Source organism: Triticum dicoccoides, chromosome 2A (assembly GCF_002162155.2).
Source record: "Triticum dicoccoides isolate Atlit2015 ecotype Zavitan chromosome 2A, WEW_v2.0, whole genome shotgun sequence".
Classification (NCBI taxonomy): domain Eukaryota; kingdom Viridiplantae; phylum Streptophyta; class Magnoliopsida; order Poales; family Poaceae; genus Triticum; species Triticum dicoccoides.
The window spans coordinates 529,352,691-529,364,822 of record NC_041382.1 but is presented as its reverse complement, the minus strand read 5'-3'; positions in this window follow the sequence as shown (position 1 = coordinate 529,364,822).

Sequence of the window (12,132 nt, the reverse complement as noted above, 5' to 3'; positions counted from 1 at the left end):
AACAGAGCCGGCCGCAGGGAGGAGGGAGCAGGCAGTCCCGCCGACGCCTATTTGAGCGGCTGGAGCAGGAAGAGCAGAGATTGAAGAAGCACGACGGCCGTTGGATGGCCATCCAACAGTCACTGCTTGTGCGTCAACCTTTTTTTAGGAAAGCCTCAAATCTGTGGAAAACATCATACAGCCCATCTGCCATTATTTCTAATAATTTATAGCCCATTTGCTAATTATTAAGGTTTTTTGGAGCCCATATTCTTTTTGTTAGCATTACAGCCCATATTGTGGCCATGGTTAAAAAATTATACAAAATTTTGCATATTTCGTTGCGGTCCGAACTGTTTTTAATCCCGAAATTTTGACTCACATTCAAACTGATTTTAAAAATAAATGTATATCAATATAAAATCCAACAAATTCTCCATGCATAAAAATTAATGTAATTACAAATCTCGATATGAAGAAAAGATATTTGAAACTAATTGCCGGTTTGATGAGTTTTAAAAATGTACATCCCATTTCTCATTACTGATGGGCCATTTTCTCGGCCAGCCGAATGGAAGCTCTCCTCGTCTTCAAAGATTTGCAGCCCAACATGCCTGACAAAGTGACTTACTTGGCAAATCACAAAAAAACTGGGCTGTGGCCGTGGACCCAGCTGTCAACCTCTCCACGTATAGTACTCTTCCGATGGAATGTAGTTGACCACATTGACCACGCCGCGCCGAGAGCACCAAGGTGGTGGACGACGGCCAGGCCTAGGAAGGGGAAGACGTGGAGCCAGGGAAGACGCGGCAGTGGATGCCCATGCGGAGAGGAGTACGAGGGTTCACTGGTTCGACTGCGGTGTGAGGCTGCCGTCGCCGCAGGGCCTGGCTAGCGGTGGGAGTAGTAGGGGCGATGAGGCCTCATCGGCAGCACAGCCGGCCACTGGAGGCAGGAGCAGGCGGTCTCCTGGGCGCTGGTTTGGGTGGCTGGTGCAAGAAGAGCAGCGATTGAAGAAGCAGCAGGACCGTTCGATTCAAATCCAACGGTTACTGCTGCTAGAATTGTTTGTTGACTAAGTTGACAAGCCCTGCATACGCGTCAACTTAGTAGGCCCATAGGTCAGCCTCCCAACCGGTGCGCCCCAGATGTCAGTGGGAGGAATCACTTTTTCGCATAATAAGGAGGCAGTTGATTGCGTGCGGCCAGGCCAGCGGAGGGAGTAGGGTGGGCCAGGGAAGCCTGCGCGGCATCACAGCGGGCCACAAGAGGAGGGAGCAGGCAGTCCCGCCGTGTAGCGACCAAACCTCAAACAGTCTGATCTTTGTGCTCCGGTGCCATCCCTGGATCAGTAATGCTGACACCACACAGTACTCGGAGGATTTATAACAGAGTAGCAATCACACACTTATTACATCGAGTGTCTCAAAAGAGAACTTATTACAATAAGTATGGCTTAAGGCCATCTAATAACGATAACAACGGAAGGCTTGGAAGATAAGTGAGTCCATCAGCTCCAACGGCATCACTGAGTATAGAACCACGACCTAAAAATTCATTAATCGTCGTCTGAAAAAGTCTGCAACATTAACATTGCAGCCCGAAACGGGTCAGCACATGGAATATGCTGGCAAGGTAACACATAGAGAGTAATGGAATGAAACAGCTATACTATATGCATATTTGGCAGGTGGAAAGCTCTATGGTTACAGTTTTGCGTAAAGCCAAATTTTCCCTACTTCAAAGGAATAAAATTTAATTACTATCATGGTGGTTGTTAAACATTGAGAATGGTTGACAGCATCCTCAATCCCAATTAAGCATCATCATTAAACATAACCCAACAAAATTAATTTAGAGTAACATGTTGAGATTCACATGAAAATCCAAGTACTAGATACTCAAGATGTCCATAACCGGGGACACAGCTAACCATGATTAGTTTATTACACTCTGCAGAGGTTTGCGCACTTTTCCCCACAAGACTCGATCGCCTCCGTTTGGTTTCTCGCACTACATGGTGTTTGAGAAGACGGATGACCGAGACATAGTCTTTCAGAAGCGCTAGCACCTTACGATGGGTAGACCGTACCACCTACATCCCCTACATCTGCTAGTCTACCATTGTAAGAGTTCGCACAACTTAGTCAACTATGCTAGAGCCCATAATAGCTTGTGGCTGCACACGGAAGTTTCTAGTATGAATAGTCTCATGATCCCTTTGAGCCTGGGTGGCGGTCCAAAAGAAAACAGGCAAGTCCTGGAATACCCAGGTGCCTCAATCCACCCAGATGTGTGTTTAAGTTGCCACCTTAGATAAACCATTAATTAACAATCTCACATCTGTCATGGATTTCACTCACCCAATCCACGTCTACTAGCATAGCATGGCATAATAAGCAAACATAGAAATACTCCCAAAGGTTTGAAAATAAACAGGTAATAGGTACTACCTCATCTACTTCCCATCCCACAATTTAATTAGATCCTAATCATGCAATGTGTGAGGATTGATCTAATGCAATAAAACTGGGTAGTAGAAAAGTATGATCAAATTGTTACTTGCCTTGCTGATGATCCACGAAACCTAATGATTCGAAGTAACAGGCGGCGCACTCCGGGTATTCTATCGCAGACAAACAAACAAGTATACAATAAGTACTCATCTAATGCACAGGTAAAACTCAAATAATATATTTAACCAGAAGGTTCAACTGAAGAACTCCAGTTGGCAAAAGGAATCAAATCGAACGAAGCAACGAAAATCAAACGGCGAAAGAAAACAACTTCGTTCTACTAATCTGGATCCAGGGCAAATTTTACAGTAACAAAAACTTGTTTAAGTTGGTTAAACGGATAAAGGGTTTCGAGACGAAACTCTAGGCGCTTGAATCGCCTGATTCCGATAAACGAGCAAAAAGTTAAAACTAAAACGAAAATCGGATCAGGAATCGCGATCAGAAAAATTGCGGATTTAATCCAAAGAAAAGAAAAACGACGAATGCCGAATTTTTTTTCTCTTTTTTTTGGCACGAAAACGAGGCGCGACGAACCTCGGGCGGCGGGATCATCGGTGGCGACGGCGACGGCTCTGGTGACGCGCACGGATCGAGGCGGGGCTGATGGGCTGGGGCGGCTCGGGGCGGCGCTATTTAAAGGCTGCCCCGGGCGGTGTCCCGCTCGGGCACGGCCCGAAGTCGGTTCATTTTTTTTTATTATTCCGCTCGGAAGAAAAATAAAAAGAAATACTAAACGGACTCCAAAAATTCCGAAATAAATTTTCACGGGCTTCTAAAATCAAGCCGCACAAGGTGAACATTTACTTGGGCCCTAAATACAATTTTGATAAACGCACGTTTTTCCTAAATTCAAATAAAACACCGAAAACTCCGAAATAAAATCTTATTTGATTTTTTTATTAAATCCTCAATATTTCTTTATTTTGGGAAAGTCATTTTATTCCCTCTCTCATATTTTTGTAGTAGAAATAATTGATGATAAAATAAATAAAATCAAATGATCCTATTCTCAAAATTTGAGAAAACTCAAATATGAAAATAACGAAATCCCCAACTCTCTCCGTGGGTCATTGAGTTGCGTAGAATTTCTAGGATCAACCAAAATGCAAAATAAAATATGATATTCATGGTGATCTAATGTATAACATTCCAAATTGAAAATTTGGGATGTTACGAACCTACCCCCTTAAGATGAATCTCGCCCTCGAGATTCGGGTTGGCTAGAAAATAGGTGAGGGTGGTCCTTGAGCAAATCTTCCTTTCGCTCCCAGGTGGCTTCATCCTTTGTGTGGTGGCTCCACTGAACTTTGCAAAACTTGATAACCTTGCTGCGGGTAACTCGGCTGGCAAACTCGAGAATCTTGACTGGTTTCTCCTCGTAGGTCAAATCGTTATCCAACTGAATAGTTTCCAATGGCACTGTGTCTCTCAACGGTATGTCAGCCATATCCGCGTGACATTTCTTTAACTGAGATATGTGGAACACATCATGTACTCCTAACAATCCTTCGGGCAATTCCAACTTGTAGGCCACTTCTCCCATACGCTCCAAAACTCGATATGGTCCTACAAATCGTAGTGCTAACTTCCCTTTAACTCCAAAACGCTTTGTTCCCCGAAGTGGAGATACTCAAAGATAAGCTCTGTCTCCGACTTCGTAAACTGTCTCCTTGCGTTTAGAATCTGCATAACTTTTCTGTCTGGACTGGGCTACCTTGAGCCTATCGCGAATCAGCTTCACCTTCTGTTCAGACTCTTTAATCAAATCAGGACCAAACAACTGGCGGTCTCCAACTTCGTCCCATGACAACGGTGTCCTGCACCCCTTCCGTACAAAGCTTCGAAAGGGGCCATCTTTAAATTGGTTTGGTAACTGTTGTTGTAAGAGAACTATGCATATGGCAAATTATCGTCCCAACTAGATCCATAATCTAGCGCACAAGCTCTCAGCATATCCTCCAAAATTTGATTGACTCTCTCGATCTGTCCATCTGTCTGTGGATGAAAAGCTGTACTGAATTCTAGCCTGGTTCCCAAAGTTTCGTGCAACTGCTTCCAGAACTTTGAGGTAAACTGGGTTCCTCTATCTGATACGATACTCCTTGGAACTCCATGCAAACATACGATCCTGGTCATGTATATCTTTGCCAACTTAGCACTGGTGTAAGTGGTCTTTACTGGGATGAAATGAGCTACCTTCGTCAATCGATCAACTACAACCCAAATCGAGTCATAGCCTGAACGAGTCCTGGGCAATCCCATGATAAAATCCATGCCTAGCTTATCCCACTTCCATTCGGGTATCGGCAATGGTTGTAACAATCCTGCTGGCTTCTGATGCTCTGCCATTACTCTCTGACATACATCACAAACTGCTACATACTCCGCTATATCCTTCTTCATTCCGGTCCACAGAAAATATCCTTCAAATCCAGATACATCTTGGTATTTCCTGGGTGAATTGAATACGGTGAGTCGTGTGCCTCTTGCAAAATCAACTTCCTGATCTCCGGGTCATTGGGCATGTAAACACGGTCTTCAAACCATAAGGTGTCGTGCTCATCCTCACGAAATCCTTTAGCTTTTCCTTTGCTCAGTTTCTCCTTTATAGCGGCAATCTCTTTATCAGCTTTCTGAGATTCCCTGATTTTATCCATCAAGGTTGACTGAATCTCCATTGTTGCTACATAACCTCTCGGAACTATTTCCAAACATAGTTCACGAAGATTTTCGGCTAACTCCCTTGGTATTTCTCCCGTCATTAACGTATTGACATGGCTCTTACGGCTTAATGCGTCAGCTACTACATTAGCCTTTCCGGGGTGGTAATGCAATCTCATATCATAATCCTTGATGAGCTCCAACCATCTCCTTTGTCTGAGGTTTAACTCCTTCTGTGTGAAGATGTATTTCAAACTCTTATGATCTGTGTACACCTCACAATGGTTTCCAATGAGAAAATGTCTCCATGTTTTCAAAGCATGCACTACGGCTGCTAACTCCAAATCATGCGTGGCATAATTCAACTCATGAGGCTTCAGTTGTCTTGAGGCATATGAAACAACTCTCCCTTCCTGCATAAGCACTGCTCCAAGTCCTCGACATGAAGCGTCGCAATACACCTCATAATCTTTGGTCTGGTCTGGCAAAATCAACACTGGTGAGGTAACCAAACGTTTCTTCAACTCTTGGAAACTAGCCTCACATTCCTCTGCCCATATGAACTTGGTATCTTTCTTCAACAACTCAGTCATAGGCTTCGCAATCTTTGAGAAATTCTCAATAAATCTCCGGTAGTATCCTGCGAGTCCAAGAAAACTCCGGATCTCTCCAACTGTTGTTGGGGCTTCCCACTTGGTCACGGTTTCAACTTTAGCGGGATCTACTGCTCTACCTTCTCCAGATATAACATGTCCGAGGAATCCTACTTCCTTCAACCCAAACTCACATTTGCTGAACTTGGCATATAATTGATGTTCTCTGAGCTTTCCAAGTAGCAAACGTAAATGCTCCTAATGTTCCTCTTCATTCTTCGAATAAACCAGGATATCATCAATGAACACTACGACGAACTTATCCAAAAACTCCATAAACACTTTGTTCATCATGTTCATAAAATAGGCAGGTGCGTTAGTCAGACCAAATGACATAACAGTATACCCATACAACCCATACCTGGTGGTAAAAGCTGTCTTCGGAATATCCTGGTCTCGAATCTTCAACTGGTGTTATCCTGATCGCAGATCGATCTTGGAAAATACCTTAGCTCCTTGCAATCGATCAAACAGATCGTTGATCATTGGTAGCGGGTACTTGTTCTTGATCGTTACTTCATTCAATCCTCGATAATCAACAACCAACCTTAACGATCCATCCTTCTTCTCCACTAGAAGTACTGGCGATCCCCAAGGCGAAGAACTTGGGCGAATATATCCCTTATCCAGTAACTCCTTAATCTGCTTCTTAATTTCCACCAAATCCTTTGCTGGCATCCTATATGGTCTCTTTGATATTTGCCCTGTGCCTGGCAATAGCTCAATCAAAAACTCAATATCTCTATCCGGTGGCATGCCTGGCAACTCCTCTGGAAATACATCAGGGAAATCCCTTACCACTGGTACTTCCTCCTGCACAACTCCTATTAGGCAATTTACTTGAGTCCTCTTTGGCACATGTCGGGATACATACTTGATCCTTCTCCCTTCTAGGGTGGTAAGCAAAATTGACTTACTAGCACACTCAATATTCCCTTCATACTTTGATAACCAATGCATGCCTAATATCACATCCAATCCTTGAGATTCCAATACTATTAGGTCCGAGGGAAAAACATAGTTACCAATCCTTAATGGTAACCGATCACACCATAGACTAGCCACATATTCTGCTCCGGGCGAGGTTACTAACAAGGGTGACCTAAGGGCTTGGGTTGGTAGCTTATACTTATCCACAAATCCCCTTGAGATGTATGAATGCAATGTGCCAGTATCAAAAAGAACGAGTGCAGTAAATGACTTAACCAAAAACTTACCTATTACTGCATCTGGCTGAGCTTCAATCTCCTCCACGCTAACATGGTTCACCTGTCCCCTGTTGAAAGGGTTCGGCTTCTTCCCAGAACTTCCATTGCTATTTCAATTTTGTAATTCAGGACATTCATTGGCATAATGTCCGGTCTTTAAACACTTAAAGCAAGTGACTTGGCTCAAGTCCTTCTTGGCTGGGGTTGAGGGGTTGGTGCGGTTCTGGCCGTTGCTTCCTCCTTTGCCATTACCATTCTTGGTGCCATTGTGGTTGTGCGAGCTACCTCCTCCATGGGTATGCTGAAAATGTCCTCCCGGTCTAGGGGTAAAACGTGGCGTCTGCTGAGCTCCTGAATTTTACTTCCCTTGTCCATACTTCCTCTTGCGATTCTCAATTTGCTGCTGCTTCCCTTCAATCATAAGAGCATGATCTACCAATTCCTGGTAGTTGTTGAAGGTTGCTACCATCAACTGCATGCTCAACTCATCGTTCAGTCCTTCCAGAAACTTCTCCTGCTTAGCTGCATCCGTAGCGACATCATCTAGTGCATAACATGCTAACTTACTAAATTCCTCCACATACTGGCCAACTGTGCTTCCTCCTTGGCGCAAGTTGCGAAACTCACGCTTCTTCATGGCCATAGCTCCTGCTGAAACGTGGGCAGTATGAAAAGCCTGCTGAAACTGGTCCCATGTGACAGTGTCGACAGGGAAAGTGGCTGTGAAATTCTCCCACCATGATGTTGCGGGTCCTTCTAACTGATGTGCGGCAAACTTCACCTTCTCCGCATCTATGCATCCTGCTGTGGTCAACTCCCTAGCTGTCTAGCGGAGCCAATCATCTGCTACTATCGGCTCGGTGCTACTGGAAAACACCGGCGGATTCAGCCTAAGAAAACAGGCTAAGTGGTCAACAGGTGGTGGTGGTGGTGGGTTGTTGTTGTTGTTCCCCTGATTCTGATTCTGGACTAACAACTGCATCAATGTGTTCTGCTGCTGGATCAACTGGGTGAGCTTCGGTGGAAAGGTAAATCCAGGGTCATGTCTCGGAGGCATCTGAGGGTTTAGAAAAGATGAGATATAAGAATAGAGGGGGTCTAAAGAGAAAACACTACCCATATGCACATGAGGCAAAAGCAAACAATTCACTTCATTCAATTAAACAAAGGCATACAATCGATCTAACTATCGCAAAAGTGCTCGGACTACTATATTTACATGGTGGACTACTACTACTGATGAGGTGGTCTACTAGAAATATTCTACGGTCGTTGACTCCATGATATCTGCTCCAGCTTCATCAACATAGTCATCATCGCTACTATCTGCTTCCGAGTCGGTGCCGTCGATGAAGATGTAGTCTTCCGGGCTAATCTCCTGAGGTTCTTTGTCTTCATCTACTGGCGTAGGGTCTCCCATAAATATTCCAATCTTCTTGATCAGGTCGTCATTCTTCTCCACCAATACTTCAATTTCTTCTTCATAATCTTCACGTGTAGCCTTGAGTTCTTCCTCCAGTTCCTTGATTCTAGTCTTAGCCTTCTTCAGATCTATCATGTCGGCGCACATCTGGTTCTCCTGTCGTCGAATGTGCTGGTCTAGCTCCTTGATAAAAGCTGCAATTGATCTATCCTTCCTGGTGCTGATCATCTCCCAGTGTTCATCTCGACGCCCACAAATCTGGTAGATAGTATTATTGAGATCCTTGCGGTAGACTTCTCCAATGCGTCCCATGGCGATGTGAGCTGCCATGCTCTTTCCTAGACTCCAAGTTGGTGCATCAAAAGAAAACTCTATGGGCTCAGTGACTGGCATGAACGTCCTTCCTGGAACTTGAACTTGAATCATCCAACGCTCTTCTTCAGGTAAAGTGGCGTTGTAGGTTCCGGTGAAGCTTGGTACTCCTATGTTCAGGTATCTAGTGACTTCCTTCAAGTGTCGTCCAAAGGATGTATCTTCATACGGTTCTGTGAACTTGTTCCTTGCATCCGCCATCCTAAAGAGTAGAAAATATGAGAGGTCAGAAGAGAAGAGAGTGAATAGTGATCTAGGTCTCTAACTTAGTGGTCGTGTCCTACAGTCAGCGTGTGCTCTGATACCATCTCTATAGCGACCAGACCTCAAATAGTCTGAACTCTGTGCTCCGGTGTCATCCCTGGACCAGTAATGCTGACAACACACAGTACTCGGAGGATTTATAACAGAGTAGCAATCACACACTTATTACATCGAGTGTCTCAAAAGAGAACTTACTACAATAAGTATGGAACCATCTAATAACGATAACAGCGGAAGGCTTGGAAGATAAGTGAGTCCATCAACTCCAACGGCATCACTGAGTATAGAACCACGACCTAAAAACTCCTTAATCGTCGTCTTAAAAGTCTGCAACATTAGCGTTGCAGCCCGAAACGGGTCACCACATGGAATATGCTGGCAAGGTAACACATAGAGAGTAATGGAATGAAACAGCTATACTATATGCAAATTTGGCTGGTGGAAAGCTCTATGGTTATAGTTTTGCGTAAAGCCAATTTTTCCCTACTTCAAAGGAATAAAATTTAATTACTATCATGGTGGTTGTTAAACATTGAGAATGGTTGACAAGATCCTCAATCCCAATTAAGCATCATCATTAAACATAACCCAACAAAATTAATTTAGAGTAACATGTTGAGATTCACATGAAAATCCAAGTACTAGATAATCAAGATGTCCATAACCGGGGACACAGCTAACTATGATTAGTTTATTACACTCTGCAGAGGTTTGCGCACTTTTCCCCACAAGACTTGATCGCCTCCGTTTGGTTTCTCGCACTACATGGTGTTTGAGAAGACGGATGACCGAGACATAGTCTTTCAGAAGCGCTAGCACCTTACGATGGGTAGACCGTACCACCTACATCCCCTACATCTGCTAGTCTACCACTGTAAGAGTTCGCACAACTTACTCAACTATGCTAGAGCCCATAATAGCTTGTGGCTGCACACGGAAGTTTCTAGTATGAATAGTCTCATGATCCCTTTGAGCCTGGGTGGCGGTCCAAAAGAAAACAGGCAAGTCCTGGAATACCCAGGTGCCTCAATCCACCCAGATGTGTGTTTAAGTTGCCACCTTAGATAAACCATTAATTAACAATCTCACATCTATCATGGATTTCACTCACCCAATCCACATCTACTAGCATAGCATGGCATAATAAGCAAATGTAGAAGTACTCCCAAAGGTTTGAAAATAAACAGGTAATAGGTACTACCTCATCTACTTCCCATCCCACAATTTAATTAGATCCTAATCATGCAATGTGTGAGGATTGATCTAATGCAATAAAACTGGGTAGTAGAAAAGTATGATCAAAGTGTTACTTGCCTTGCTGATGATCCGTGAAACCTAACGATTTGAAGTAACAGGCGGCGCACTCCGGGTATTCTATCGCAGACAAACAAACAAGCATACAATAAGTACTCATCTAATGCACAGGTAAAACTCAAATAAGAGATCTAACCAGAAGGTTCAACTTAAGAACTCCAGTTGGCAAAAGGAATCAAATCGAACGAAGCAACGAAAATCAAACGGCGAAAGAAAACTACTTCATTCTACTAATCTGGATCTAGGGCAAATTTTACAGTAACAAAAACTTGTTTAAGTTGGTTAAATGGATAAAGGGTTTCTAGACGAAACTCTAGGCGCTTGAATCGATTGATTCCGATAAACGAGCAAAAAGTTAAACTAAAACGAAAATTGGATCAGGAATCGCGATCAAAAAAATCGCGGATTTAATCCGAGAAAAAGAAAAACGACGAACGCCGAATTTTTTTTCTCTTTTTTTTCGGCACGGAAAACGAGGCGCGACGAACCTCGGGCGGCGGGATCGTCGTCGGCGGCAGCTCCGGCGACGCGCACGGATCGAGGCGGGGCTGATGGGCTGGGGCGACTCGGGCGGCGCTATTTAAAGGCTGCCCCCGGGCGGTGTCCCGCTCGGGTAAGGCCCGAAGTCGGTTCGTTTTTTTTATTATTTTGCCCGGAAGAAAAATAAAAAGAAATACTAAACGGACTCCAAAAATTTCGAAATAAATTTTCACGGGCTTCTAAAATAAAACCGCACAAGTTGAACATTTATTTGGGCCCTAAATGCAATTTTGAAAAATGCACTTTTTTCCTAAATTCAAATAAAACACCGAAGAACTCCGAAATAAAATCTTATTTGATTTTTTATTAAATCCTCAATATTTCTTTATTTTGGGAAAGTCATTTTATTCCCTCTCTCATATTTTTGTAGTAGAAATAATTGATGATAAAATAAATAAAATCAAATGATCCTGTTCTCAAAATTTGAGAAAACTCAAATATGAAAATAACGAAATCCCCAACTCTCTCTATGGGTCATTGAGTTGCATAGAATTTCTAGGATCAACCAAAATGCAAAATAAAATATGATATGCATGATGATCTAATGTATAACATTCCAAATTGAAAATTTAGGATGTTACACACCGGCGCTAGTTAGGCGGCTGGAGCAGGAAGATCAGAGATTGAAGAAGCACGTCAGCCGTTTGATGGACATCCAAAACTAACTGTGTCTAGAATCGTGTGTTCACTGACAAAACCTTGCGTAAACAAGTCAGCCTCGAAATCTGTGGCGTTTACAGCCCATTTGCTATTATTTTTATAACTTTTACTCATTTTCTAATTCATATGGAATTTATTGCAGCCTGTTTTTCATTTTTAGAATTGTTGGCCATTTTCTGGTCAGTACCAGGGTAAAAAAAATTAACTAAACATGTGGGAAATTTTGAAAATTCGCAAATTTTTGCTAAGGAACGAAATATTCTTAATCCAAAAATTAATAGCCATACTAAAAAAAAATTAAAAATAAATTAGTACTATGTCATGTTAAATCCAATGAAATACGTATAAGATATCAGTGAAGAACAAAAACAAAAAAAAACTATATCCCATTTGCTATAAATTTTTTGGAATTTTCAACCCCTTTTGATATTACTTTTAACAGACATTGACCATACTCTTAAGCCAGGCCGGAATGCATCCCTCCTCGTCTTGAAAGATTTGCAGCCCAGTAATTCGAAGAAAACAAATAGGCCTAGCTT